Source organism: Marmota marmota, unplaced genomic scaffold, assembly GCF_001458135.2.
Source record: "Marmota marmota marmota unplaced genomic scaffold, marMar, whole genome shotgun sequence".
Classification (NCBI taxonomy): Eukaryota; Metazoa; Chordata; class Mammalia; order Rodentia; family Sciuridae; genus Marmota; species Marmota marmota.
The window spans coordinates 30,805,912-30,832,804 of record NW_026000037.1 but is presented as its reverse complement, the minus strand read 5'-3'; the positions used below and the strand labels follow the sequence as shown (position 1 = coordinate 30,832,804).

The 26,893-nt window shown below is 33.9% G+C and overlaps 1 protein-coding gene across 1 annotated transcript in view; it reads left to right on the top strand.

Annotated features, from left to right (window-relative positions):
- Positions 1–26,893, top strand: part of Lrp1b (LDL receptor related protein 1B) — a 1,807,788-nt gene that overhangs the window by 728,329 nt on the left and 1,052,566 nt on the right. The window lies entirely within an intron of this gene.

The following is a 26,893-nucleotide window of genomic DNA, read 5'->3' as shown; positions in this document are numbered from 1 at the left end:
TTAGGAAGAAGTTATGTAATGCTCCACTGGACCAGAAAATTAATGAGGACTGAAATTCTTAAGAGGTTTAGAGGTCCAGCCAAGTTGGGGTTAACATCTAGAAGTCTAGATGTTTATTGGAACTGGCAAAAATGTCCTGCGTCTACGTAAATTATTTGTGAATTTTCTGACAAAATGCATTGTGATGAGGTTTTCAAGATTTCTTGCATGAGAAAATGGAAAACTTTAAGACACATGCCTTACTTACGTCAGGGATCTAGGGAGCAAAATATAAAAGATGGTGGGAAACTCATTATATCACAAGAATTTGGATTCAAATTTAAGGCTAATATTTGAGATTTTGTGTTTTTCTCTTAAAGGACTTTCTTTATTCCATTGAAAGTATATCATGGAATTATTAAAAAAAACACTCTAAGCTTTATTTTATACCTAATTTTTGAGTTTTGTGAAGTATCCTGTGGTATAACTCTGTTCTGGAGTTCCTATTATGATTTTTGTTTTGAGGATTGAGATTAAAGGCATCATGGAACTATATAAAGGGGTCATTAAATTTCAAGGTGGAAAAAAAATAAATAGGCAGAACACTTTAGAGGTCTAACCTGTATCAAGGGTTCAGATTTTGTCCGAGCCAGTTTGCCTATCTCATGAAAAAAACACTGCAGCCATTAGTTCTAGTAGTGATTTCTGGAATATTGCTTAGTAAGCTCAGCAGTTTATATGTATTATTTAATCTTCTTTAGAACATGTTGAGGAAGGTATTACTATTTTATTCATTTTATAATGAGTATACAGGCATACAGGAAAAATTTAAGTTCAAATAGTGAATAAGTTACAGAGCTGGACTGGGTATCCAACCTCAAAACCCATGTATTAATCAGCATGTTATTTTGAAATACCAATAACTTAGAACAGGGCATCACAGCTTTTGAATTTCCTGAATTAAAATTGAAATGCCTTCAGTTCTATATTTATTAACTGAGAAATAATGGCATAAGAAGAGTGTGGAAAAGGGATTTTAAATTTACTTACAGGTCAGGTTACAAAGCTTAGATCCTCAGGTATTTATCCTTTCCCCAATGTTACTTTACAAGATAAAATGCAGGTTATTGAGAAATATGCCATCTCTCCACAGTCTCATTCCAAAGAGAGATACTTTTAATTCTGCAAGGGATGGTACCTGCTGAGTCAAGAATCACCCTACAGAGTTTCATCATCCCTAATTTCAAAAGAAGAATGGGTTAATGCATGCTCTGTTTTCAATTTTGCTCTCAACAATTTGCATGCCTGGCCAGAGCTTGGAAAAATCTGAGTCTCAAGCTAAGATATATTTCTCTCTTTTCTTCTACCTCAAGGTAACCCCTGGTAACATATAGTTAGAAATTTTCTTTTGATTCTCTTATCTTAAATACTTATTTTGTTATAGAGAAGCATACCTCTGGCTTAGTATTTGCTACACTATCCTGTATTAGAAGAATCTTCTCTTGTTCATTTCTAAATCTGTTCTCCCTTCCCCTGGAATAATAAAACTCAGAGATCAGTTTTCCAAAATAGGAAACAAGATTTTAGATTTAGTGAAAAGATACATTGGCTTATTATTTTAAAGCATTAGTATTAGTTCCAAAAATTTCAGAGGAACAATAATCAAAGGCACTATTGACAGAGAAAACCCTGAATAAGACAGTGTTACATTCTGCAGGTTTGCCAAATGGGACCACTTTGAAAAGAGGTGAGGTTATTTCATATACAAGATTAACAGCTAAAGAATATAGGCTATATATATATATATATATATATATATATANTATATATATATATATATATATATATATATATACAAGTCACTTAACTTCTCTCCATCTAATTTCATTTCTTATACTAAAACATATAAAATATGTCAATATTGTTGGAAGATGATAGAGGTGACACTGTTTTATAAACCACATATTTAAAAAATAATTTGTTAGAATTCACTTTTGTATTCTCTGACAAAAAAGATTGAACATTATTACCCTATGTGCATATATGACCATATGACCTGTGTGATTCTACATTATGCACAAACAGAAGAATGAGAATTATACTCCATTTATGTATGATGTGTCAAAATGCATTCTAATATCATGTATAATTAATTAGAACAAATATACAAATATATAAATATAAAATATAAAGAAAAAAGATTGATAAGGGAAAATTACTATTCATTCAGCTATATACCTCAGAGCTATAAAAGTATGTGGGATTTTTTTATGTTTTATTCCAGGAATATTTATCATTTTGTATGACAATTCAAAACCAACAGAATAACCTCAAGTTCCGCAGTCTGGCTGGGCACAATTCATGAGCCACTTCAGCTGTGGCTCTCAACACTCAAGTGTGAACAGTGAGAGAGATCTAATAAAATACTTACCTAGATAAACTTTCAACCTGGAAAGATTGTTTCCTCATAGATATTTTGATAAAATAAGGTTTACCTAATGATTTATTAATCCACAGTATCTTCTAGATATATAAAAGTCATTTCCATAACCATACATATTGTACTTTATCCATGATTTTGTTGTAAACAAATTTACAGGAAAAAAAAAGAAAATATATGTCTTATACACTTTTGCATGTTTTTATCCTCCAAAAAGCCAATATTCCAAAAAGATTAAATAAAAGAAATGTATGGAGAGAGTGTAAAGGAGAAGCTAAAAAGAATCTTTAGGCTTCAATCAAATATGATAATCCTGGTAGGAGAGAGTGACAGAAATAGGACTGGAGCAGGAAAAATCCCAGATGGTAGTGCTTGACAACATTTGGATATAAAGTGTACTAAATAGTTCATATGTTAGAGAATGTTCAGAGGTGCAAGAATTAGATTATGAGACCTGTAACCTAATCAAGGAATTAATCTATTTCAATGGATTACTCTTGGTAACTATAGGCAGATAGAGCATGGCTAGAGTAAGGTCATTTACCCTTGGGCAAAATATTTTATCCCTGGCTTTTTGTGTGTTCACTCATTCCCTCTCCCCACTCTTTCTCTGTTTCCTGGTTACCCCTGAGCTGAGCAGCTTCCTTTGTCACACCCTTCCACCATGATGTTCTGCTCCACCTCAAGCCCAGAACAATGGAATAAGCCAACTGTGGACTGAACCTCTGAAACTGGGAGCCTGAAATAACTTCCTCCTCTAGGTTGTTCTTATCAGGTATTTTCGTTGCACTAATGAAAAAATGATAAACAGTACCATTCCAGAAAAGGTTCACCTAAGCAAATGAAGAATCCTGTGCCAAATCACTCACTGGAGAAGCCCACTGTCTCTTAGGAAGGGACTACAATACCCCTTTTCTCATTGTTTTCATTAACTGTCTAGGATGGCATATGGGAAACAGCCACAGCACAGATCTCAAGGGACAGCATCTGGGATTGATCAGACATCTGAAGGGTATGCTTCCGTGACTGTAACAACTTTCAATCTACCTACTGAGGTTTATTTTGCTTCACTTCTGACTTTGGATCGGATACATGGATAAGGTCTGATCATTCAGCTAGTGGCTCATTTATGGGCATAGGTGTGACACACAGTCAATGAGAAACAATGAGCTGCTTTTGGTACTGTTGAAAAAGGAGCTTATATTCTCTGTGAGACAATATAAACTTACAGCGATTGGGAAAATCCTTATGGAATGTGAACATGAAGTCAGTTTAGCCAAAATCAAAGCTGTGAAATGGGGAAAAAAAAAAAAAAAACTGAGCTCTGATGACATTTTCAGTCCTTTTATAAAGCTGTGCCAGATTTTTGTTTGTTTGTTTGTTTGTGGGTTTGGTTTTTTCATTTGTTTGGTGGTGCTAGGGACCAAACCCAAGAAGAGCTCACACGTGCTAGGCAAGCAGCCTAACTCTAAGCTACATCTTTAACCCTATGTCTGATTTCTTAAATTTTGAGTTTTATGAATCAGTGAATTTCTCTTTATTTGATTTATTTACTCTGAACTGTTAGTTAAGAATTGCTGAACTAGGTGTGGTAGTACACACCTGTAATCCCAGCTGCTCAGGAGGCTGAAACAGGAAGATCGTGAATTTCAAAGGCAGCCTCAGCAAAAGTGAAGTGCTAAGCAACACAGTGAGACCTTGTCTCTAAATAAAACACAAACAATAGGGCTGGGAATGTGGCTCAGTGGTTGAGTGCCCTTGAGTTCAATCCCTGGTACCAAAAAAAAAAAAAAAAAAAAGTGCTGAATGATTTGGGCCAGCAGAGGTGACCAACTCTATGAACATTCCAACTAAGTACTAGGGTTTGTGATAATCGAACTACATGTCCTTTATCATTAGCTTCTAACACTAGTTTTCCACATATTTCATAATTATTTAACTAGTTAATAAACATTTGACAAGTGAATAAACACCTTAGACAAATAACAGCATTTTAAGAAGAGAAAATCTTCCTTATATTTTGTAAACCTCAAAAAATAAAATTTTTTTAGACAGATTATTCTTAAACAAAGTCTAATTCTAAAGCCTTACAAACATACTATTCATAAGACTGTTGTTGTCCCTTACCTACAAAACAAACTTTACATATGTCATCTCATTGAATCATTTATCAATAAACAATGGACAGGTTGGTATAGTTGGGGATGTGTATATTTCTTTAATTTGCTTTGAAACTTCAAGTCCTATAAGTAGAATATCAACAGAATGAAGAAGTACATCATAACTTCTCTGCTGTGAATCAAAGTACCATGCAGCCAGGTACCTGGGGACACTTCTCATAAAACATCTTAACAAATTGCTAACATGTTGTTTCTTGGGCAGATCCATGCTATGGGTTTCTGCAGGTGAGGTGAACCCTGATCACAGGGTAGCTAGGTGCATAGAAAAGGAGAGCCCAAATGAAATAGAAGTGGTTATGGACATTAACATCCATCCATGGTAAGTAGCATTGATGATTCTACAACTCTTTCCTTTATTTATCTGCTGGACTCTACAAGACTTGGCATGGAGAACTTAAATCATTAGTCCTAAATAGTCCCCAAATATTTTGTATTGCCTGCAGGAATTTGTGTAATTATCCATTTTGATGTTTGTTTATTTATTTTATGGGAAGTTACAAAGATGTGATTTTTATTTATTTTATGTACAATAACAAAGATGTGATTTTAGGAGAAAAGCTGATTGCTAGACTGAGCAGAATGAAGTAAAAAGGGTTTGCATAGTTATTGCAAAAATCTAAAATTAGTATGCACTATTATGATTCTTTTGGGGTGTCATATTTCTATGGATATAAAGATCATTGTGAAATCTTATGATATAATATAAAATTGTACTCTAGAACTTTGCTACTTAAGATGTGGTCCAAATTCTAGCAACAATGGCATCATCTGAGAATTTATTAATAATGTAGATTTTCATGCCCTAAACCAGAACTCCTGAATTGAAACTAATCTTTTCACAAGATCATCAGCTAATTTTTATCTCATTTAGGTTTGAGAAACACTGCTCTAGATCAGAATATCATGGGATTGGGACATCTTATTTCTGTTTAAAAATTTAAAATCTAGTTGCTTAGAATTTAGGTTTTTCCAATGTACATTATCATTTGAGTACCAATTCTTCTCTTTTCATATAAAGCAGCTAGACACATTTGACTCATGTATTACATGTTGCTATATAAAAATGAAAGAAGAAACCCAATTTGATACTCCTTGACAGATTTTGGATCAAAAAGAATAGTTTTGACAACTGTCTTATCTACCTGAATATGCATGCTGAAAGTTGGCTAATCTTCAAAGTTACTGCTGATTACAGTTGACTGATAAAAATATGCTCCCCTATTCAAGGTCAAATTAATCCATAAGATTTTTTTTTTTTGCCTACTAAGCAACTTCCATGAGAAATCCAAGTCTTACATTATAGCTGTGCATGCATTTTCTTGCCCAAATATATAAAGTTCGCTTCCACTTTAGACCATCTGAGCTATTAAATGAAGAGGTATAAAATTTATTTTGAAATTTTGGCTTACTTTGGTTTCTCTCACATGACCTGAAACAATTTACAATTACTTGAAAATGTTTTCTACTATATATGAAGTAGAAAATAAAATTACCTTTACAAGCTCACATTTTATCCCTGTTTTGACAATGTTGATGATCAAAGAGTGAAGAAATTTTAGGGCAAGTTTATGAAAAACAATGAAAAATAGACTTTTAGCCTTAGGAATAACCATATTCATTGATTATATTAAAAATTATGTGTTTGCTCTACTTGAGTACACAATATAGCTCTTAGGTATTAGAAATAAGAGGACTAATGATGAAATATTTGTTGATACTATTTGATCTAGTGAAAGGCATAAAACAACTTTTGATCTTCTATTTTGTCACAGTAAGCAGAAGGAAACTGAAATAGTTTAATTTTGCTGAACTGTTTTGCATCATGAAGAGAGCTATAGTAATATCAAAAAGCCGTTCTGCCCTTAGGTTTCTAATGAATATAAGTTTATCTCAGTGATTCAGTTTTTAAATAAATAAGAATACATGAGCATCTTTTCTGGTTACAGTTTATAAGGTTTGAAAGTGCAGGCTTATATCAGCAGATTTTTAAGTAAAGCATCTGTAGAGTAAGTCACCTAATCTCAGCTGATAAAGATGGATGAGATTTAACAGCTGATTGAGGATACTTCGGCAAGTCCAGGGTTCATCCCTCAAAGGAGCTCTCATCTACTTAAAGGAGCCTTTAAAGTAACATTCAAATTACCATCTGCAAACTTCTCCTCATGCAGTTCTTGCTTTTCCTCTTCCAAGCCTTTATTATTAGTTCCATTTCCTGAGAACAGGGTGAAAGAGCCAATGTCTGTACCTTCTAAAAGAGAGACATGTGAGAGAGAAGTAAAGACTCCTGTTACACATTTAAATGGGAAAAAAAAAAGTTTTCAAGAATGATTTCTTATTGGATTCTCCACCACTCTCTCTCTTTTTAATTCCCATAATTAAAGAATTATCATAAATTCAAATTCTTTATGAAAATCACTACAAGTTACTCTAGGTAAAAGTGATTCTTCCTTACACCATTCTTATATGCAATTTCTTATATTGAACCCTCATAATTTCTTTCACATTGCTTTGTGTGTATTTGTATTCATAGCATATTTTACTAACCTGATTGAGAAGCAACCGGCATAATTTATGAATTTTTCTGTTAATGTGATTCCTAGTGAAGTGTCTCACACTTAGTTGATCTAATTATTTTTCAAATGAATGATTCAATAATAGAGTAGATGAATTCAGTTGTTCAACATAAATCTGATTTAGTTCCCAAGTTTCCCCAAATCTGTTTAAAATACATCACAAGTTAACTATTAGTGAATATGATAGCCTAAACTGTCCATTGTGCAAAAACAATTTGATTGAAAGGTTAATCTTTTTTTTTTTTTCTGTTTTTCATTTTTTTTTATTGGTTGTTCAAAACATTATAAAGCTCTTGACATATCATATTTCATACATTAGATTCAAGTTGGTTATAAGTCTCCTACCATCAAGAAGGTTACTCAGGCTTTGAGGTAATGCTGAGAATCTATGACCCAGATAAAGTTCAAAGGGAACTTTTTGCCACTGTCAGTTACTGTGTTTTGTGTTAGGCCATTTTCACAACACCCTTGCCATAAGATTATTAACACTTTTTTTTTCTTTTTAGGTCTTTTAAGTTATTCAAGGTAAAATATAGAATAATAACTTTTCGACATTAGTTCATACCTAGTTGTAGCTGACACCCATATATATCCTCATTTCAGTGTATAGTTCTGCTTGGAACAAATCATCTTCAAAGGAGGCTATTGTCAACTAAATAGTATCCCTTACCATCACCAGCAATTAGTATGTTGAAGTTCTCATTTTTTACTATATTTGGATATAGAGCTTTTAAGGTGGTAACTAAGATTAAATGAAAGATGAAGGGTGAGACCCTAATCTAATTTTGACTTGTATCTTATAAAAAGAGAAACAGATACTAGCTCTGGGCACAGAAGACATAGCAAGTTGCTGGCCATTTGCAAGCCAAGGAAACAAAGGCCTCATGAGAAGTCATTCCAGCCCATATTGTGATCTAGGACTTCCAACACCTGGATAATTGAGAAATAAATTTCATTTAAGTTGTCCAGTTTGTGGTAGTTTGTTTTGGTAGCCTTAGGCAACTAATGAAGGGATACTACTAAAAACTCAATCTTTATCCATACGGGGGAATTTTTTTCTTAGATCTAGAGGCCAGGAAATGATTGAGAAATACAATTTCTCTGTGGTTTGTGTGGCAACCTCATTCAATCATTTCAAATCAAGAGGTATTTATTGAATATTTACCATGTCTGCCAAGTCACTTCCCAGTGCAGGACACAAGACTTCTGAGGCTCCAGATCTGGCATCTCTTTATAATGTCTATGATTCCATTTTGTAGAATCACCTTTATTGATTATATTTGACATTCTTGCATTTTGCCAGATATAAACATTGCCAATTTGTAAAGCCAAACTAGCCAGTATTTACTATGAACTCTGTTTTCTTGAGGTATAATATGAATTAAAAATGAATGCTCTATGCTAAATGTAAAACACTATGGGCTGTTTTTTCCTACTTCATTCACAACCCCATCAATGGAAAGCCTATATCAAAAGAAGACCTATCTAATGAGAGTCAGTAAGGCGACTCTGCTTAGAAGGATGTATTTCTTTTACTCTGATGTATTTCTTTTACTCTTCTCTTTTCTTCATATATCTTTCTATATCTGTAATATGTTCTGTTTTATGTGTGACACTTTCTCCTTAGCTTGAAGCCAGGAAAGGTATTTGTATAACACTAAGACCATTTGATTATTGTTTCAAATAAGTTGTTGCACTACCTCTTTTTTTTTGTACTTGACATTTTCTTTTTATTTTGTTTTGGGGATGTTACATATTTTTAAATTTTATTATTAATTTATTTTAACACATATTAATTGAACAAACTAATGGGATTCTCTGATATTTTCATACATGCATAGATCATGTCCATCTACCCTTCTTTTACCTTCATCTTCTTTACCTCCTCCCAACCCCTAACAATTCCTCTTTTTCTTTCAGGATGACTTTTCCCTTATTTCCCTCATATAAGATATAACACATGATACTTGATTTTCTGTGTCTGTTTTATTTTCCTTAATATACTACTCCCTAGTTCCATTAATTTGCTGCAAATTATTTGCTTTCATTTATCTCTGTAAATGAATAATCCTCCACTTTGTTTATATACTGAATGTTTTTTGACCATTCATCTGTTGATGGGTTATCTACTCTAATTGTATACCTTAGCTATTATAAACAATATGAGTTCAAAAACAATGCTCTAGACATGCATATATCTTTTTATATGCTAACTCCATTTTTCTTGGATATATAGCTAAGAGTGGGAGAACTCAAGCATATGGTAATACTAATTGACATCTGGACAAAAGTGTATAAGAATTTCTTTTTCTCTGTATTCTTACTATCAAATTTTTTTCAATTTTTCCCTTTATTTTTTTTTAAATTGCCATTTGGTAATAGGATCAGATGGTATCTCATTATAGTTTTGATTTGCATTTCCCTAATCGCTAACAATTGGAGCATTTTTTCATATATTAGTGATCATTTGTGCTTATTTTATGGAATATTTATTCAAATAATTGGCCCATTTTTTAATTAAATTAGTGGGATTTTGGTTAAGTTTTTAGATTTCTTTATATATTCTCAATATGAACCCTCTGTGAGATCAGGTTAGCTGCAAATGTTTTCTCCCATTTTATAGATTCTCTCTTAATTCTGTTGTTTGCTTCCTTTTTTTGCAGAAGCTTTTTAGTGTGACATAACGTCCTTTGCCAGATTTTGCTTTTGTTTCTTGTGCTTTTGGAATCCTATCCAGAAAACATTTCTTCTACCACTATCTTGATGCATTTTCCCTGTTTTCTTCTAATACTGCAGGTCTTCTATTAAGGTCTTTGATTTATGTGGAGTTGATTTTTGTATAGAGTGAGAGAGAAGGATTAAATATCAAGCTTCTGCAAGTTGATGTCCAGTTTTCCCAACAGCATTGGTTAGAAAGCCTGTTCTTCTCCTATGTGTGTTTTGGGCATCTTTTTTGACAATCAGTTGGTACTAGGTGGTTGCATATATTTTGAGGTGCTCTGTTTCATTCCATTGGTATTTTTATACCAATACCAGGCAGTTTTGTTACTATGACTTTATTTTATGTCTTGAATTCAAATGTTGTGATGCCTCCAGTGGTTTGCCCTTTTTTCTCAAGATTGCTTTGATTATTTGGTAGTTTGGGTATTTCCCTATGAATTCTAGGGTTTTTGTTGTTGTTGTTTTTGTTTGTTTGTTTGTTTTTGGTTTGTTTGTTCCAGTTCTACACAGAACATCACTGATGTTTTGAATGAGATCTCATTGGAATTGTATACCACTTGGGTAGTTAGGACATTTTAATTTAACTCATTCTTGTAATCCATGAACACAGGAGGTCTTTCTACCTTTTAGTTTCTTCAATTTCCTTCTTCACTGTTTTATAATTTCCATTGTTAAGTTATTTTACTTTGTTATTATAGTTTATTCCTAGGTGTTCATGTGTGTATGTGGTGTGTGTGTGTGTGTGTGTGTGTGTGTGTTGAATTAGATTGTTTTCATGATTTTCTCAACTAATTTATTACTGGTATATATATAAAATTACTGATTTTTATATGTTGACATAGTATCTTGCTATTTTATTGAATTCATTCTTCAGTTCTAATAATCTTTTGGTGGAATCTNGACTGCCAATCTTACTGGAGTGAGATGGTATCTTAGGGTGGTTTTGATTTGCATTTCTCTGACAGCTAGAGATGGTGAGCATTTTTTCATGTACTTGTTGATTGATTGTATGTATTCCCTCTTAATCTGCAGAATAGTTTAAGAAGCATTGTTGTTAGTCCTTCTGTAAGAGTTTGGTAAAATTTGCTATGAAGTCATCTAGTCTGGAATTGGTTTTGTTAAAATATTATACCACTGATTCAATCTCATTTGTTATTATTCAGAGTTTCTTTTTTTTAAATATTTTCTGGTGCAATCTTGGTAGTGTATATATATATCCAGAAATTTGTTCATTTTTTTCTATATTTTGAATTTTTTAACAATTTTTTCAAAATAATTCCAAAGAATCTTTGACTTTCTGTGGCATGAGTCATAATGTCTGCTTTTCTATCTAATTTATTTAGTTTGTGTCTTTCTCTCTCTCTCCCCCCACCTTACTTCTCTTTTCTCCCTTTAATCCCTCCTTCTCTCTCTCTTCCTCATTCTCTTTCTAGCTGAAGGCTTGTCAGTTTTCTTTTTATCTTCCAAGTATCAACTCTTCATTTCATTTAGCCTTTGTCGTGTTCTTTAAGATTCTACTTCATTTATTTTGGCTTTGATCTTTATTTTATTTTATTTTTGCATTCCATTGATTTGGGGCTTCATTTGTTTTTATTTTTCTAACACCTTAAGACACACATGAGATTGTTTATTTGAAATCTATTATTTTAATGGGAGTACTTATTATAAACTTCCCTCATAGTACATCTTTTGCTGTATCCACAGGTTTGGGTATATTATGTTTTGATTTTTTTTTCAAGAAATTTTAAATTTTTCCTATGATTTCCTCAAAGACCCACCTTTCATTCAAAAGGGTGTTGTCCAGTTTCAATGTATTTGTACATTGTACTTTCTCTTACTGTTGATTTCTAGTTCAATTCAATATGATCAGAAAAATAGGATCTCATTTCAATTTTATCTTCCATTTGTTGATACTTGTTTTGTGGTCTAATATATAGCCTGTTCTCAAGAAAGTCCAATGTGCTGACAAAAAGAATGTGTATTTTCTAGCTGCTGAGTGGAATGTTCTGTAATTAACTTTTAAGTTTATTTGATCTATAGATTGTGGTTTTTAAAAATTAGTTCATTTTTAGATATGCATGACAGTAGAGTGAATTTTAACATATTATACATATATGGAATATTATAAGTCTCATGTTTCTTTGAATTATTTTCTCTTTATCATCGATCCATTGTTGAGAGTGGAGTATTGAAATCCCACAGTATTATCTTATTAGAGTTCATATCTCTCTTAGGATCTAATAATGTTTGTTTTACAAAATTAGATGCTTGGACATTAAGAGAAAATAAATTTATGTACTTAATGTTGTGTCTTCTTGGTTAATTGATCATTTTATCATTACATGTTGAACTTCATTGTCTCTCCATACTGGTTTTGACTTAAAATGTATTGTCAAATATACATGTAGCTATTCCTACCTCTTTTGAGATTCTATTTACTTGGAATACCATTTTCCATTTTTTCACTTTCACTCCCCATGTGTCTTTAATGGAGAGGTGAATCTCATAAATAATATGATATTGGGTCTTGTTTTCTAATTCATCCAGTCAGTCTCTGTATTTGTTAATTAGAGAATTAATCATTTACATTCTAAGTTACTAATGAAATATGTGAACTATTTCCTATCATTTTGTTGATTTTGTCTATTTGTTTTGAATATTCTTGGTTCATTTGTTTCTCTCTAATTTATCTTTGTGGTTTGATGCTTTACTGACTAACAAATGTTTGACATTTTCTCTATTTATCACTGCATATCTAATCTATATCTAATCTTCTAGTGGAGTTTATCTTTCTTCCCTTTCTGAGTGAAATACTTTGTAAGGCTTTTCTAGTGTTCATGAATTTCCTTAGATTTTGCTTATCTTGGAAAGTGTTTTCATTTCTTTGGTTTGAAAGGATACCCTTGCTGAGTATAGTAACCTTGCTTGGCAGTTATTTTCTTTAAGTCTCAAAAATCATCATTCCATGTCCATAATGCCAATAGAATTTCTAATCTACAATCTGGTGTTAGTCTAATAGGGTTGACCTTAAGTGTTATTTAGCACTATTTTCTTATAGATTTTAATATTCTTTAATTATCCTGTACTTTTGAAAGTTTGACTATAATTTTTTGTTAATGATATATTTTATTGAGTATCTTTGATGATCATGTTCATTCAGAGTTCTATAGGCCTCCTGTGCCGTGATGTATGTACCTTTAAATAACATTGGGTGAATTTTCTGCTATTATTTTATTTAATAAATTTTCTAGGCTCTTAATATTTATTTCTTCTACTTCAGGTATATAAAAAGTGCAGACATTTGATCTTTTGGGGTGTTCAAAAGTTATTGAATGCTTTCTTTCACTCTTATTATTTTTCTCTTTTTTTTCTGTGTGATTATATTATTTCAAAATACCTCTCTTCAATCTCTGAAACTATTACTTCTTAAGGCTTTTAACTGATTTCTTTTTATCTGATATATCAAGTTCTTACTTTGCAAGATTTCAAATTAGTTCTTTTTTACTATCTTTATCTTTTTGGTGAATAATTCCTCATTCATATCCTGCTTTATCTTCCAAATTTCATTTGTTAATCTGTATTCTCCTTGAATACTTGATCTTTTATAATAAAAGTCAGCCATATTTTGTGCACAGTGCCACATACCTATAAATCCCTCTGACTCAAGAAGTTGAGGTGTCTTGTAACTTGGAGGTCACCCTCAACAGCTTAGCAAGATCCTCTGCAACATAGCAAGATCCCACCTCAAAATTAAAATAATAAATAAATAAATAAAAGAACTGGAGAAGTAGCTGAGATTAAATTCCTACTACCAAAAAAAAAAAAAAGAAAAAGAAAACACTTCAAATTTTTATGAGGAATTTCATCCCCTTGCTGTTTTTATCTTAGTCTGTTACTACAGGCTAATCATATTTAGAAGATATTATTTTTTAATTATTTCTTATGTGCCTATATTAAAATGTTCACAATTGGGAGAATGGATATTTCTACTTTTATATGACATCCTTCTTAGTAAGTGTTTTCTCCCGAAAATATATTTTAAGGTCTATGTTTTGATATTCAGTCTTGCATTTATTTTCTGCAAATTAGTGTGATTTCTCTGTAGCTTCTTTTGTTGTGTTTGGGTACAATGCATACATACTGTATCAGTGTCAGAAAGACACATTGTCTCTGGAGGTCCTGCAAGGATGGGGATACTGTAGCAGTTCAGACTTCCTATAGATAGCTAGTGTATGGAGTGTGGTTACTTCTACAATGAGAGTTGTGCCCCATCTGGTAATGGGGTTTCCTCAGGCATTGTTGATATTGGCCCTTTCATTTGAAAGATTGTCTGGTGCTGCATGCTCCAATGGTGGTGAGGGCCCTGGAGTACTTGATATTTGAATAGATCTTGGTTTGGGTCCATCCAGATATTGGGACTGGAATCACAGTACCCGCTCTATGTCACTCATATCCGGTCTTGTCAACAATGCACAACTGAACACAGTGTGGAACCACTGATTCAAGAGAACTATATAGGAGTGGTAGCACAATTGTGTTATTCTTCCCTATTGCTACTATGGGCATAACTATCCAGGAGCAGAACCACAGACATCCCCAACTGTGCAAATCCAGGGATGGGGTTGTGACCCTCATTCTTCCAGTTGTACTGTCCACCAAGGTTTCTATTGGAGTTGTTCACAGCAGGAGGCTGGTAAAATTCCTCTCAACTAAGGTTCTCACAGGATCCAAGGAGAGTGAAGTATGGTTGATAACAGGCAAAATTGTCTCTGAATCTTCATACTCTGTTCACCCTGGGAGCAGAGCAGCAGCAGGAACTTGAGCAGTGTTGCTTAGATCAGTCCCAGCACATTTCTGTGGGTTGGGTAGCATTGGAAACTCGGCGCTCTTTCTTCATTCACCTTGTTAGCAACAACTTCCCATATAGGCCCTTGAAGAAAACTGGGGAAACTGTGTAGGCAAAAATGTTTAGTCCTACCACTTGTGCAAAATCACAAGTGATGACCACACCCCTAAGTCTCACAGTTTAGGATCCTCTATGCCTGATTCTTGATGGAAGTCACCTCTGCTTTCCTTTGTGTGGTAACACACATTCTCCCCGGAGTAGCACCCTCAGTGGGCTTGTGTCTGAGTCATTCCATCCAGTAAAGTCTGGTTGGTGAAGCTGTTACCCACTGAGTCTGTGCAGTGCAATGTTTCAGGGGTCCCAGAGATGGGTATTTGCAAGGTCAGGACTGTCCTGACACAAGGACAGTCAAAATTCATAAAATAGGTCACTTCTCAAGATGATGTCTGGCTATAATATCCTGGATGTTTGCTGGGAGATGAGATAAATTCCTTTTCCAAAGTCAAACTGCTATGCATTTTAATTCTTTTATCTATTGAAACTATACATCTTAAAGGACTGCAGAACTTACCATTTGCTACTGTTGCTGGTATCTGTACTAACTTTGTGGTGCAATTCTTTCACCTTTACCCCTGGGGAAGGTAGCTGGCCCCAGATTATGGGATATTTTATTTTTCTTGCTATGCTGCTATCCCAGGTTGCTGGATTTTACAAGGTTTCTGATTTTCTATTGTTGAATTCCATTGTTTCTCCAGGGTCACTCACCTCAATATACAGCTGTACACCTGTGGCTTTGGTTCTTCTTTGTGGAGGGGCAGATGAATGCAAGGTGCATTTATCCAGAAATCGTTTCAATCTTGGGTGCTATATCTTTAATGTTTTTGCTTACACAAGTGTTCTTCAAAGACACTGCTCCTTTTAAAAATGATACCATGGAAATGAAAAGAATACCATGAACCTAAAAAGCTTATTGCTTCCTTGTTTCAGCTAGCAGAAAACTCTGTAATAGGCAAAATTGTTTCTTATGATAATGATATTCTTAAATGACAAGGACACCAAATCTTCAAACTTCATTTTTAATTTGAAAAGACACACTTATAACTTGTACTGTGGGAGACATGACATCTGTAATAAAAAAAAAAAAAAAAACCCTTGACTTTAAAAGGAAAAGAAACTCATAAGCCTATCCAACACAGGAGATGATTCTTGTGAAAATCAGTAGCTCCTCATTAAGTTCAAATAGAAAAGAGCATTTATTAGATTATTGGGGGATTATTCTCTGGTCATGAATAAAATCTCATGTCAAAATTCTTTGAAAAGGAATAAAAATGATAAAGTTTTGAGTTTATTATGAAAAAGCCTAAAATAGAAAATCATTATATATATATATGTGTGTGTGTGTGTGTATATATATATATATATATATATATATATATATAAATTTTCTTCACAACTGGAAAAAAAAATTCCAGAAAGCCTGTAGACACTAACGTAGAGAAGAAAGTGACAAACTGCAGAATTTCCTGCGTTTAACCAATGTACATTCCAAGCTATCCAATGTAACAGTTTCTACATAACAATACATTTATAATATATGATAATTATTTATCTCTTACAATAATACCATGTAATAGACTTTATTATGTTAATTTTTTATGTTTATGTTCAAATCAAAAAATGTTATATTCTTTATAAGATACAGGTCAGATTTAAGGCTAAATATGTGTTACTTTGAATCTAAGTCCAGATTTCTTTGTGGATTGCTTTAGCAGTATGTACATACTATTTAGATATCATAAGTAGATTGCTTCTAACTATTTTCTCCCCTTCTTTTTTATTCTAGCCTATATTTCCTTAAATCACATGCCTCTTTGGAAGTTGCCAAATTTTTTGAAGATTTCTTATTGGTCACTTTTTTTTCAGTACTGCTTAATCACAGATAAATTACTTTACAAACAGAAAAAGAAAAACCTCCTAATTTTCTTTTAGCCATTCATCCACCAGAGGACTATATTTAAATTACATATCTTGTGCAAAATGTAATTGACTTGCTATTATTTGGAAGAGTGAGAGACCATAAAATTGTGTATTTGCCTTTAGAAGTAACAGAAAATTTATCATTCTACAGAGTTTTATAAAACATGTTATCATGTTCAAATATCTGAGGAAAAGTCATCTGAAGACAGAGATACCTCAGGTAGAAGCTGAAAGATCCTAAAACACTAATTCACTGAAGAATCTTAAATATATGGTTTTTATTAATTTAGAATCCATGATACAGAATATAAAAAGAACAAATTTCACCATCCAGAAGTCTTGGTTTTCAACTACAGCAAAGGTGAAAACATTAAGATCAGTAATCTTTTTTTTTTTTTAATACCAACCCAAGAAACAAAAAGTAAAATTTTAATGAAAAAATCTAATGAACAAAGTGTCTTAATAGGTACTTTTAAGCAGAAAGGCACAAAATATATTTCATGCACATATGAATATGTCAAAATGAACCCCACTTTATGTGTAATACACTGGAAAATCACTTTTCAAGTATTATTTGGAATTGGTGCATGAAGACTTAGAGAATGAGAGAGAAAAAAAAAGACTGATGAAAAACTAATATATATGTTGGAAGAAAAACAACAAAAGTGAAACCCAGAAAACAAAGAAGACAAACTATTTAATGATAGAGAAATGTAAAGGTAGGAAGAACAAAGGAAATAACTTGCATGAATACAGCTAATCCAGACTCATGATGGATCTATTTAAGATTTTTTGACTTTACAATGGTGTGAAAATTGTGCACATTCAGTAGAAATGATACTTCATATTTTAAATGTTCATCTTTTCCTTTTTTTCCCCCTGACTTCAAACATACCAAAGTCTTTCATGCAATCACAGGCATCCATGAATTGCATAAATATCTTAAAATGAGATCATCTACCTTGCTTAGTCTCTCAAGATATATTAACAAATATTCTAGCTAACTTGTCATGAAACTCGAAAGTCTATTCTTTATTCTTCTTATTCTTTCTTCAATCTTTGTGGGGGTGGGGGTGGGGGCGGAGGAGTATTTATCCACCAGTTTTCATGTGCATTTTTATTTATGTTGTGATTTCTAGATGTCACTTGTCAAACTTTGTTCTCTGCAACTGTTTCATAAAACAGTTAGTGAAGGAAGGGGAGAGCTTACCATGTGTCCATAAGGTATGTTTTGTCCATGAATTATATTGTGCTCAAGTCTGTACTCAAATCAAGGAGCATCTTTCATGACAGAACTCAGTTTCATAACCATACTTTTTGAAATAAGACATGACAATGTTATCAAATATTTGGGCTTCACTTCTTAAGTCTCATTGCTTCTGCACAATCATTCATGTTGTAGTAAATTAAGATGATAGTGAGTGACTTCTTTTCTGTTTGTGGGGGAAGTTACCTAGTATACCTAATATTCTTCATAGAATATTTTTATTATCTCCTTCCTTTTGGATCTTTGCTCCCTCCACTAACTTCCTTAATCCATTTAAGTTGTTATAACCAAACACCTTATACCAGGTTATTTATAAACAATGAAATTTTGTTGCTTATAATTCTGGAGGCTGGGAATTCTAAGATCAATGATTATAACATCTAGTGAGTGCCCATTCCTCATTGATGGCATCTTCTTGTTGAATCCTCACATGGCAAAGGGGTCAGACAGGTCACTTGAGCCTTCTTAATAAAGGCACTAATGTCATTCATGAGGAAGAGGCCTTCATGACATCATCTCTTCCTTGAAGTCCCCACCTCTTAAAACTTAACACACAGGTAATAGGTTTCAGTATATGAATTGGGTTGGGGCAATAACATTAGCCATAACCAATTCTACTTTATTTTGATTCGTGAAAAGAAAAAAGATGATTAAAGCCCAAACAATCAGAATTCTTATGTGGTATTTTGAAAAGTAGAACAAAGTTATTGATATCTAGGTTGCCTGATGTTTAAAAGAACTTGATGTAAACAATCAAGCTGGAAAGCAATAAAAATGGACAGCAAGTCCTTGTGGTATATTACATGTGGTTCCAACAAAGATTCTAAGACTTGACAAAAATAGTTTTATGTTATAAAAAAATGAGTTTTCAAATTGACATTAAATTACCTGGATTTGAATTTCAGTTGCCAACACCTGCTTAGCTTTAATCCTCATTGTTCATTATCCTAAAGTTATAACAGACATGATAAAATCTAATATTGAATTTGAGGATGGTTAAATCATTTAATATGTGAAATACTCAGCACATATTATGTAATCAATGTTTATGTTAGTTTCATGTGAGAGTATAAGACTATTTGATAACAGGTTTTTTGTATTGATCTACATAAAGGAAAGATATGAAATCATGATAGTTTTCTTAAAAGGACAGTTATTTTCATGTCCTACATGTTGCAAGTTTAGAAGTTATGTAGTATGGTTGATGAATCTGCCATAAGTTTAAAATATGTCTACTTTTTGACCAAACTCATTTTTATGAATACAATATCAACAGCACCATGTTTAATTAATTAAGCTATAATCAATTCATTTTCAAACCCAGTAAAGTATTTTGGCATTGAAAATAAACAGTGCTAAATAATATGAATATATTAAGTACACAATCTCTTGACTCCATTATGATTTTTCTCACCAAAAATAAAAATATATAGTAGATATTGGCACAGTTAAAAGTCTAGGATAATTTGAGAGCTAAAGAATCAGGAAACACATATGATTTTACTGATAATTCACGTTCTTATTTGAAATAATTGGCTTGTTAGAAAACTCTATTCAAATTCTTACAAGGCTGAAAGAAAAAATTTTGACATATGTTATGGGACATCCCGGCATGAGCTTGGACTCAGAAAATATCCCTGAGGACTACTTTATCTCCATATGTTTCCACTGTGTTGACTCTATTCTCAGTTCTCAGCAGATCAATGTTTAAATCTTCTCAGGTTCAAGTTCTATATGGTAATGGGTTACTTTTGCATTTAGTTGATTGTGATATGGTTATGTACCTATTCCTGAACTGATCAATCTAAAATTTCAAAAAGGGAATGTGACACTCTATAAACACTTGTTCCAAAAGAAGTCATCACCAGATAACAGGTTATCACAATAATCAGAAATATATCCTAAATAGCCAAAAATTGTTGTTTCACTATATTACTTGTTACAGGAATTCATAATATTATAAAAAATTTCAATTCTTCTTTGGAGTCATTTATTTAATAATCTAATTATTATATAGGTATTGATGTGCAGATAGAACTTTTTTTCTTTTTTTTTAGTGCTGGGGATTAAACATGGGGTCTTGGGCATGCAAGGCAAGCACTCTACCAACTGAGCTCTAAACCAGTCCCATATAAAATAATTTTAAGCTTATTTCCCTTAACAAACATCTGCTGGTGGCAATAGGAATTAACTGAGAACTAAAGAACATTTTTTTCAATTCTTAGCATTCACTGAATATCAATTTCCTCCTTCTCCTTCAGTTCAAAGTGTGTAGTCAAAATTGAGTTATTAGTAAGGCTGAATTATTTCATTATTAATTAATAAAATAGTAGTTTTCCAGGTGGTACTAAAGTTATTTTGTCTAAAGTACTTAAATCATATTTAATAGGGATACTCAGAGTAACATGATCTATTCAAGTAGACTTGACAATGATGTATGGCATAGTTAGTTAATTTTACAGATTTTGGTTCTATTATACTGGCTTTGATTTTTTTTTAAAAAGTGGAAAATGAAGCAAATGGTATCTATAGGTCAACTTGAGCAACTAAAATGGAACTTATCTGGAAATATAGGACTTACCTATATTTTCAACAAAATTAACAAGAACAGTGTACATTATTGGACGAAAGTGAGCAGTTAGGAACAAGAGAATTATAACTCTGGAAGAGATTAAGTATACAATCCCCAGGACAGGCAAAATTGTTTGGATAGATTTGAGGAAATAAAATCCTTTGGATAACCTACTGGCTTTGCATACTTGAACAAAATTTCTAATTATATTAACAGTATTTAACTATCCTGGTATTCTGAAGTACTATTAATTTATGGATTTCCAGTTTTCCCAGCACCATTTGTTGAAGATGCTATCCTTCCTCCATTGCATGCTTTTAGCCCCTTTATCAAATATAAGAAAGTTTTAATTTTGTGGATTGGTCTCTGTGTCTTCTATTCTGTACCATTGGTCCACCTGCCTGTTTTGGTACCAGTACCATGCTGTTTTTGTTACTATTGCTCTGTAGTACAGTTTGAACTCTGGTATCGCTATACCTCCAGATTCACACTTCCTGCTTAGAATTGCTTTTGCTATTCTGGGTCTTTTGTTTTTCCATATGAATTTCATGATTGCTTTATCTATTTCTACAAGAAATGCTGTTGGGATTTTGATTGGCATCGCATTAAACCTGTAGAGAATTTTGGGTAGTATCGCCATTTTGATGATGTTAGTTCTGCCTATCCATGAACAGGGTACATTTTTCCATCTTCTAAGATCTTCTTCTATCTCTCTCTTTAGGGTTCTGTAGTTTTCATTGTATAAATCTTTCACCTCTTTTGTTAGGTTGATTCCCAAGTATTTTTTTTTTTTGAGGATATTGTGAATGCAGTGGTTTTCTTCATTTCCGTTTCAGAAGTTTTGTTGCTGGATGCCTTTGATTTATACATGTTGATTTTATATCCTGCCACTTTGCTGAATTCATTTATTAACTCTAGCAGTTTCTTGGTAGACCCTTTTGGGTCTGTTAGATATATTATCATATCATCCGCAAATAGTGATAATTTAAGTTCTTCTTTTCCTATTTTAATGCCTTTAATTTCTTTTGTCTGTCTAATTGCTCTGGCTAGTATTTCAAGAACTAAATTGAATAGAAGTGGTGAGAGAGGGCATCCCTGTCTTGTTCCAGATTTTAGAGGGAATGCCTTCAGTTTTTCTCCATTTAGAATGATGCTAGCCTGAGGCTTAGCATATATAGCTTTTACAATGTTCAGGTAAGTTCCTGTTATCCCTAGTTTTTCTAGTGTTTTGAACATAAAGGGATGCTGTACTTTTTCAAATGCTTTTTCTGCATCTATCGAGATGATCATATGGTTCTTATCTTTAAGTCTATTGATGTGGTGAATAACATTTACTGATTTCCGTATGTTGAACCAGCCTTGCATCCCCGGGATGAATCCTACTTGATCATGGTACACAATTTTTTTGATGTGCTTTTGTATTCGATTCGCCAGGATTTTATTGAGAATTTTTGCATCTAAGTTCATTAGAGATATTGGTCTGTAGTTTTCTTTCTTTGAAGTGTCTTTGTCTTGTTTCGGGATCAGGGTGATATTGGCCTCATAGAATGAATTTGGAAGAGCTCCTTCTTTTTCTATTTCTTGAAATAGCTTGAAAAGTATTGGTATTAATTCTTCTTTGAAGGTTTTGTAAAACTCCTCTGTATACCCATCCAGTCCAGGTCTTTTCTTGGTTGGTAGTCTTTTGATGGCTTCTTATATTTCTTCCTTTGTTATAGGTCTGTTTAAATTGTGTGTGTCTTCCTGACTCAATCTGGGCAGATCATATGACTTAAGAAATTTATCGATATCTTCACTATCTTCTATTTTATTGGAATATAGGGTTTCAAAATACTTTCTAATTATCTTCTGTATTTTTGTAGTGTCTGTTGTGATATAGCCTTTTTCATCCCATATGTTAGTAATTTGAGTTCTCTCTCTTCTTCTCTTTCTTAGCATGGCTAAGGGTCTGTCAATCTTATTTATTGTTTCAAAGAACCAACTTTTAGTTTTATCAATTTTTTCAATGTTTTTTTTTGTTTCAATTTCGTTGATTTCCGCTCTGATTTTAATTATTACTTGTCTTCTACTACATTTGCTGTTGTTTTGCTCTTCCTTTTCTAGGGTTTTAAGATGTAGTGTGAGTTCATTTATTTGTTGGTTTTTTCTTTTTTTGAGGAATGAACTTCAGGAAATGAATTTCCCTCTTAAAACTGCTTTCATTGTGTCCCATAGATTCCGTTATGTTGTGTCTGTATTGTTGTTTATCTCTAAGAATTTTTTTATTTCCTCCTTTATGTCTTCTGTAACCCATTGATCATTCAGTAACATATTGTTCATTTTCCAGGTGATGCAGGATTTTTCCTTCCTTCTTTTATCGTTGATTTCCAGTTTCATTCCATTATGATCAGATATGGTGCATGGTATTATCTCCACACCTTTATATTTACTGATAGTTGCCCTATGGCATAATATATGGTCTATCTTTGAGTAGGATCCATGTGCTGCTGAGAAGAACGTGTATCTACTTGATGATGGTTGATATATTCTATATATGTCTGTTAAGTCTAGGTTATTGATTGTGTTATTGAATTCTATAGTTTCTTTATTCAGCTTTTGTCTAGAGGATCTGTCTAATGGTGGGAGCGGTGTTTTGAAGTCACCCATAATTATTGTGTTGTGGTGTATTTGACTCTTGAACTTGAGGAGAGTTTGTTTTATGAACATTGCAGCACCATTGTTTGGTGCATACTAATTGATAATTGTTATGTCTTGTTGGTGGATGGTTCCTTTTAATAGTATATAGTGTCCTTCTTTATCCCTTTTGATTAACTTAGGTTTGAAGTTGATTTTATTCGATATGAGTATGGCCACTCCTGCTTGCTTCCGAGGGCCATGTGAGTGGTATGATTTTTCCCAACCTTTTACCTTCAGCCTGTGTATGTCTTTTCCTATCATATGAGTCTCCTGAAGGCAGCCTATTGCTGGATTTGTTTTTTTTTAATCCAGGTTACTAGCCTATGTCTCTTGATTGGTGAATTTAAGCCATTAACATTTAAGGTTACAATTGAAATATGGTTTGTACTTCCAGTCATGTTTATTTATTTATTTATTTTAGTTTGGCTAGTTTTTCCTCTTTGGTTATTTTTCTCCCCCTTTACTGAGATACCTCCCACTGTTTTGGGTGCTATTTTTCAATTCCTCTTCTTGTAGTATTTTGCTCAAAATGCTTTGCAATGCTGGTTTTCTGGCTGCGAATTATTTAGCTTTTGTTTATCGTGAAATATTTTAATTTCATTGTCAAATCTGAAGCTTAATTTTGCTGGATACAATATTCTTGGTTGGAATCCATTATTTTTCAGCGTTTGAAATACATTGTTCCAGGATCTTCTCGCTTTCAAAATGTGTGATGAAAAATCAGTCATTAACCTAATTGGTTTACCCCTGAATGTAATCTGCCTCCTTTCTCTCGTAGCTTTTAATATGCTCTCCTTGTTCTGTATGTTGGCTATCTTCATAATTATATGTCTTGGAGTTGGACTATTATGGTTTTGAATGTTTGGGGTCCTGTAGGCTTCCAGGATTTGGCAATCCATTATGTCTTTCATCTCTGGGAAGTTTTCTAGGATTATTTCATTTAATAGGTTGTCCATTCCTTTGGTTTGAACCTCTATACCTTCTTCTATCCCAATGACTCTCAAGTTTGGTTTTTTTATGATATCCATAACTCTTGGATTGATTGCTCATGAGATTTAAGCATCCTTTCTGTGTTGTCTACATTCTTTTCAGGTTGATAAACTTTGTCTTCATTATCTGATGTTCTGATTTCTACTTGATCTAGTCTATTTGTAATATTCTCCTTAGAGTTTTTAATTTGGATTATGGTTTCCTGCATTTCTAGGATTACTGGTTTTTTGTTTTTATTTTAATCTCTATTTCCTGGTAAAGCTCATTCTTTGCAGTTTGAATTTGTTTGTTTAATACGTTTTCAAAATATACTTTCATTGCTTGGACTTGCTGTCTCATGTCTTCTCTAATATTCCGTTCCATCTGAGTTAGGTATGCCTTGAGTTCTTTCCCCATCCATGTTTCTGATGCTTCTAGGTCCTCCTGTAGATTTAAGTTGTCCTGCATTGTTTGTACTCCTTTTTTCCCTTTTTTTTTCATGTTGTTCACGTTACTTTCCAGCTCTGTTTGACTGCTGTGTAACTGCTTTCTCCTATAAATTTGTTTTGGTTTTGTATATCTCTGTTGTCTCTCCTTTGTGGTGGGAGATTATGCCTAGAAATGTTGGGCTTTATTGTACTTTAAAGCTGATTCATTCAATTCATAAAAGGCTTTTGGGTTCTGTATGCATATAGTGATTTGTTGTTTGTTCTTAGGACTTTATGTTTAGGTTAGGTGCTATGAAGGTATAAGGGTTAGTATGTCTTGGCTACTTTAGAAGATTGCTCTACTGAAGGGGGATACTAACAGGCGATTGGATCAGGGTGTTGGTAGTAGCTAGGTATTTAGGAGCCCTATAGTCAGCCTCGAAACATTCACCTATTTGCATTTAGGCAGTTACACGTAATGGAAGACGTAATGCTTGGGATGAAAGTTGGGGGGTAGGGGAAGGAAGGTGCTCTTAAAAAGAAAGAAGGAGAGAGAGACAGATAGATTGGAGGAGAATGAAAAGAACAATAAAACTTGAAACGGGAAAGAAAGAAAGAAGGAAAAGGGGAGAAAGGAATAGATAGAGAAGAGGAAAAAAACAAATTGAAGTCTTAGGGATCCATGTTCTTCTCTTCCAGTAGGCAGAGCTGTGCCCTCCGAGCAGAGCTTCTGCCCTCTGCATGCCGATAGCAATCCCTGTAAGGCGGCTCCTGGAAGACTCTCAGTCTTGTCAGTCCAGAGCCGTTTCACTACTCCGGCCCTTACCCCCCTTCCTCCTGTCAGCCAGCCAGCCAGGTCCTGTTCACCAGAAGCGGTTCCCCAGAGATCTAGTTACACTTGCAGCCCCACTGCGCATCCCATTTAAGCCCCAGTGCTGTGGTAAACTGGCGGCTAAGACCTTGGGAGTCGCTGCTGGTCATATGGGGGGTTGGGGGTCGGGAATCCCCTCTGCTTCCCTACAGACACGCCCCCGGAGAGATCCCTGAGGTTTCCTGGCTGCTTGTATCTGGCTGGGGTGGGAGTCACACACCTGCTAAAGTGGATTATGCTGGGAATGAATTCCGTGGGCAGAGCTCTGATGATGTCACCACTCTGCTATGGCGGGCCCCAGGCTCCTTGCCAGAGTGTCCGAAGGGAGGGGTGGGACTGGTCCATCCCAGGTTGGCCTCAGCTCCAGGCTCGCTATTTCATGAAGGTTTGGCTAAAGACCTCTTCCTGCCAAGCTGCGTCTCGGAGTCTAGCCACCCAATCACGGTGGCTGCGGGCAGGCGGGCAGCCGTGCCGCGCTGCGCGGACAGCGGACAGCGGCTGGCAGATCTGGACCTCTGCGTCTCGTGGCGGGGATTCACTCGTCTGAGGCAAACTGTTACTTCCAAAAATCCTAGTAACTCATGGCCGGTCTCTCTTCAGTGGAATTTTGCTAGGAGATTCTCAGCAAGTAGAATCTAAGCGTTATCTATGTGTCTTTCTGACCCCATCACTAAGGGGGTATTGAAAGCACTGCCTCTCCGCCTGCCGCCATGTTGGATCTAGACATCATTTTTCTAGAGCTGTGAGGGACTTTATTATTTTTGGGTTCTTTTGTTTCTCTCCTCCCATAAATGTCCTATCATTTACTTTTGTTTTTATTGTATATACATTTTTTGTTTTTATTTGTTTTGTCATCATAGTTGTTTTCTTCCTTTTATATTCAGCCATGTGAAGTAGCTCAAACTGAGGGGTATTCCCCAATGCATTAGACTTCAAAAAAGTAAGAATTTTAATAATTTTTCCCACAAGTGGTCTGTAGATTTAGGCCACTGATTTATGATTTTTACCAGAGACATAAATATTAATCCTTCCAGTGCAGGATGTTTAGTGGAAATGTTGCAGGCTACTCACATGTCTGCAAACTCTAAAGTATGTTGAAGCAATTGATCATCTTGCCAATAGGTTTATGTAATCAATAAACACTGTATACTCCTAGGGTAATAGCACTATTCAGGAAGTGAGCTGTTACAGACCAAGTTTGTCCACACTTCTTTTCTTTTTCCTTCTTTCTTTCTTTCTTTCTTTTTATTTTTTTGAGGGGAGTAGCAGGAATTAAACTCAGGGACACTCCACCACTGAGACACATCCCCTGCCCTATTTTTTATTTTATATTTTATTTAGGGACAGAATCTCACTGAGTTGCTTAGCACCTCACTTTTTTTTTTTTTTTTTTT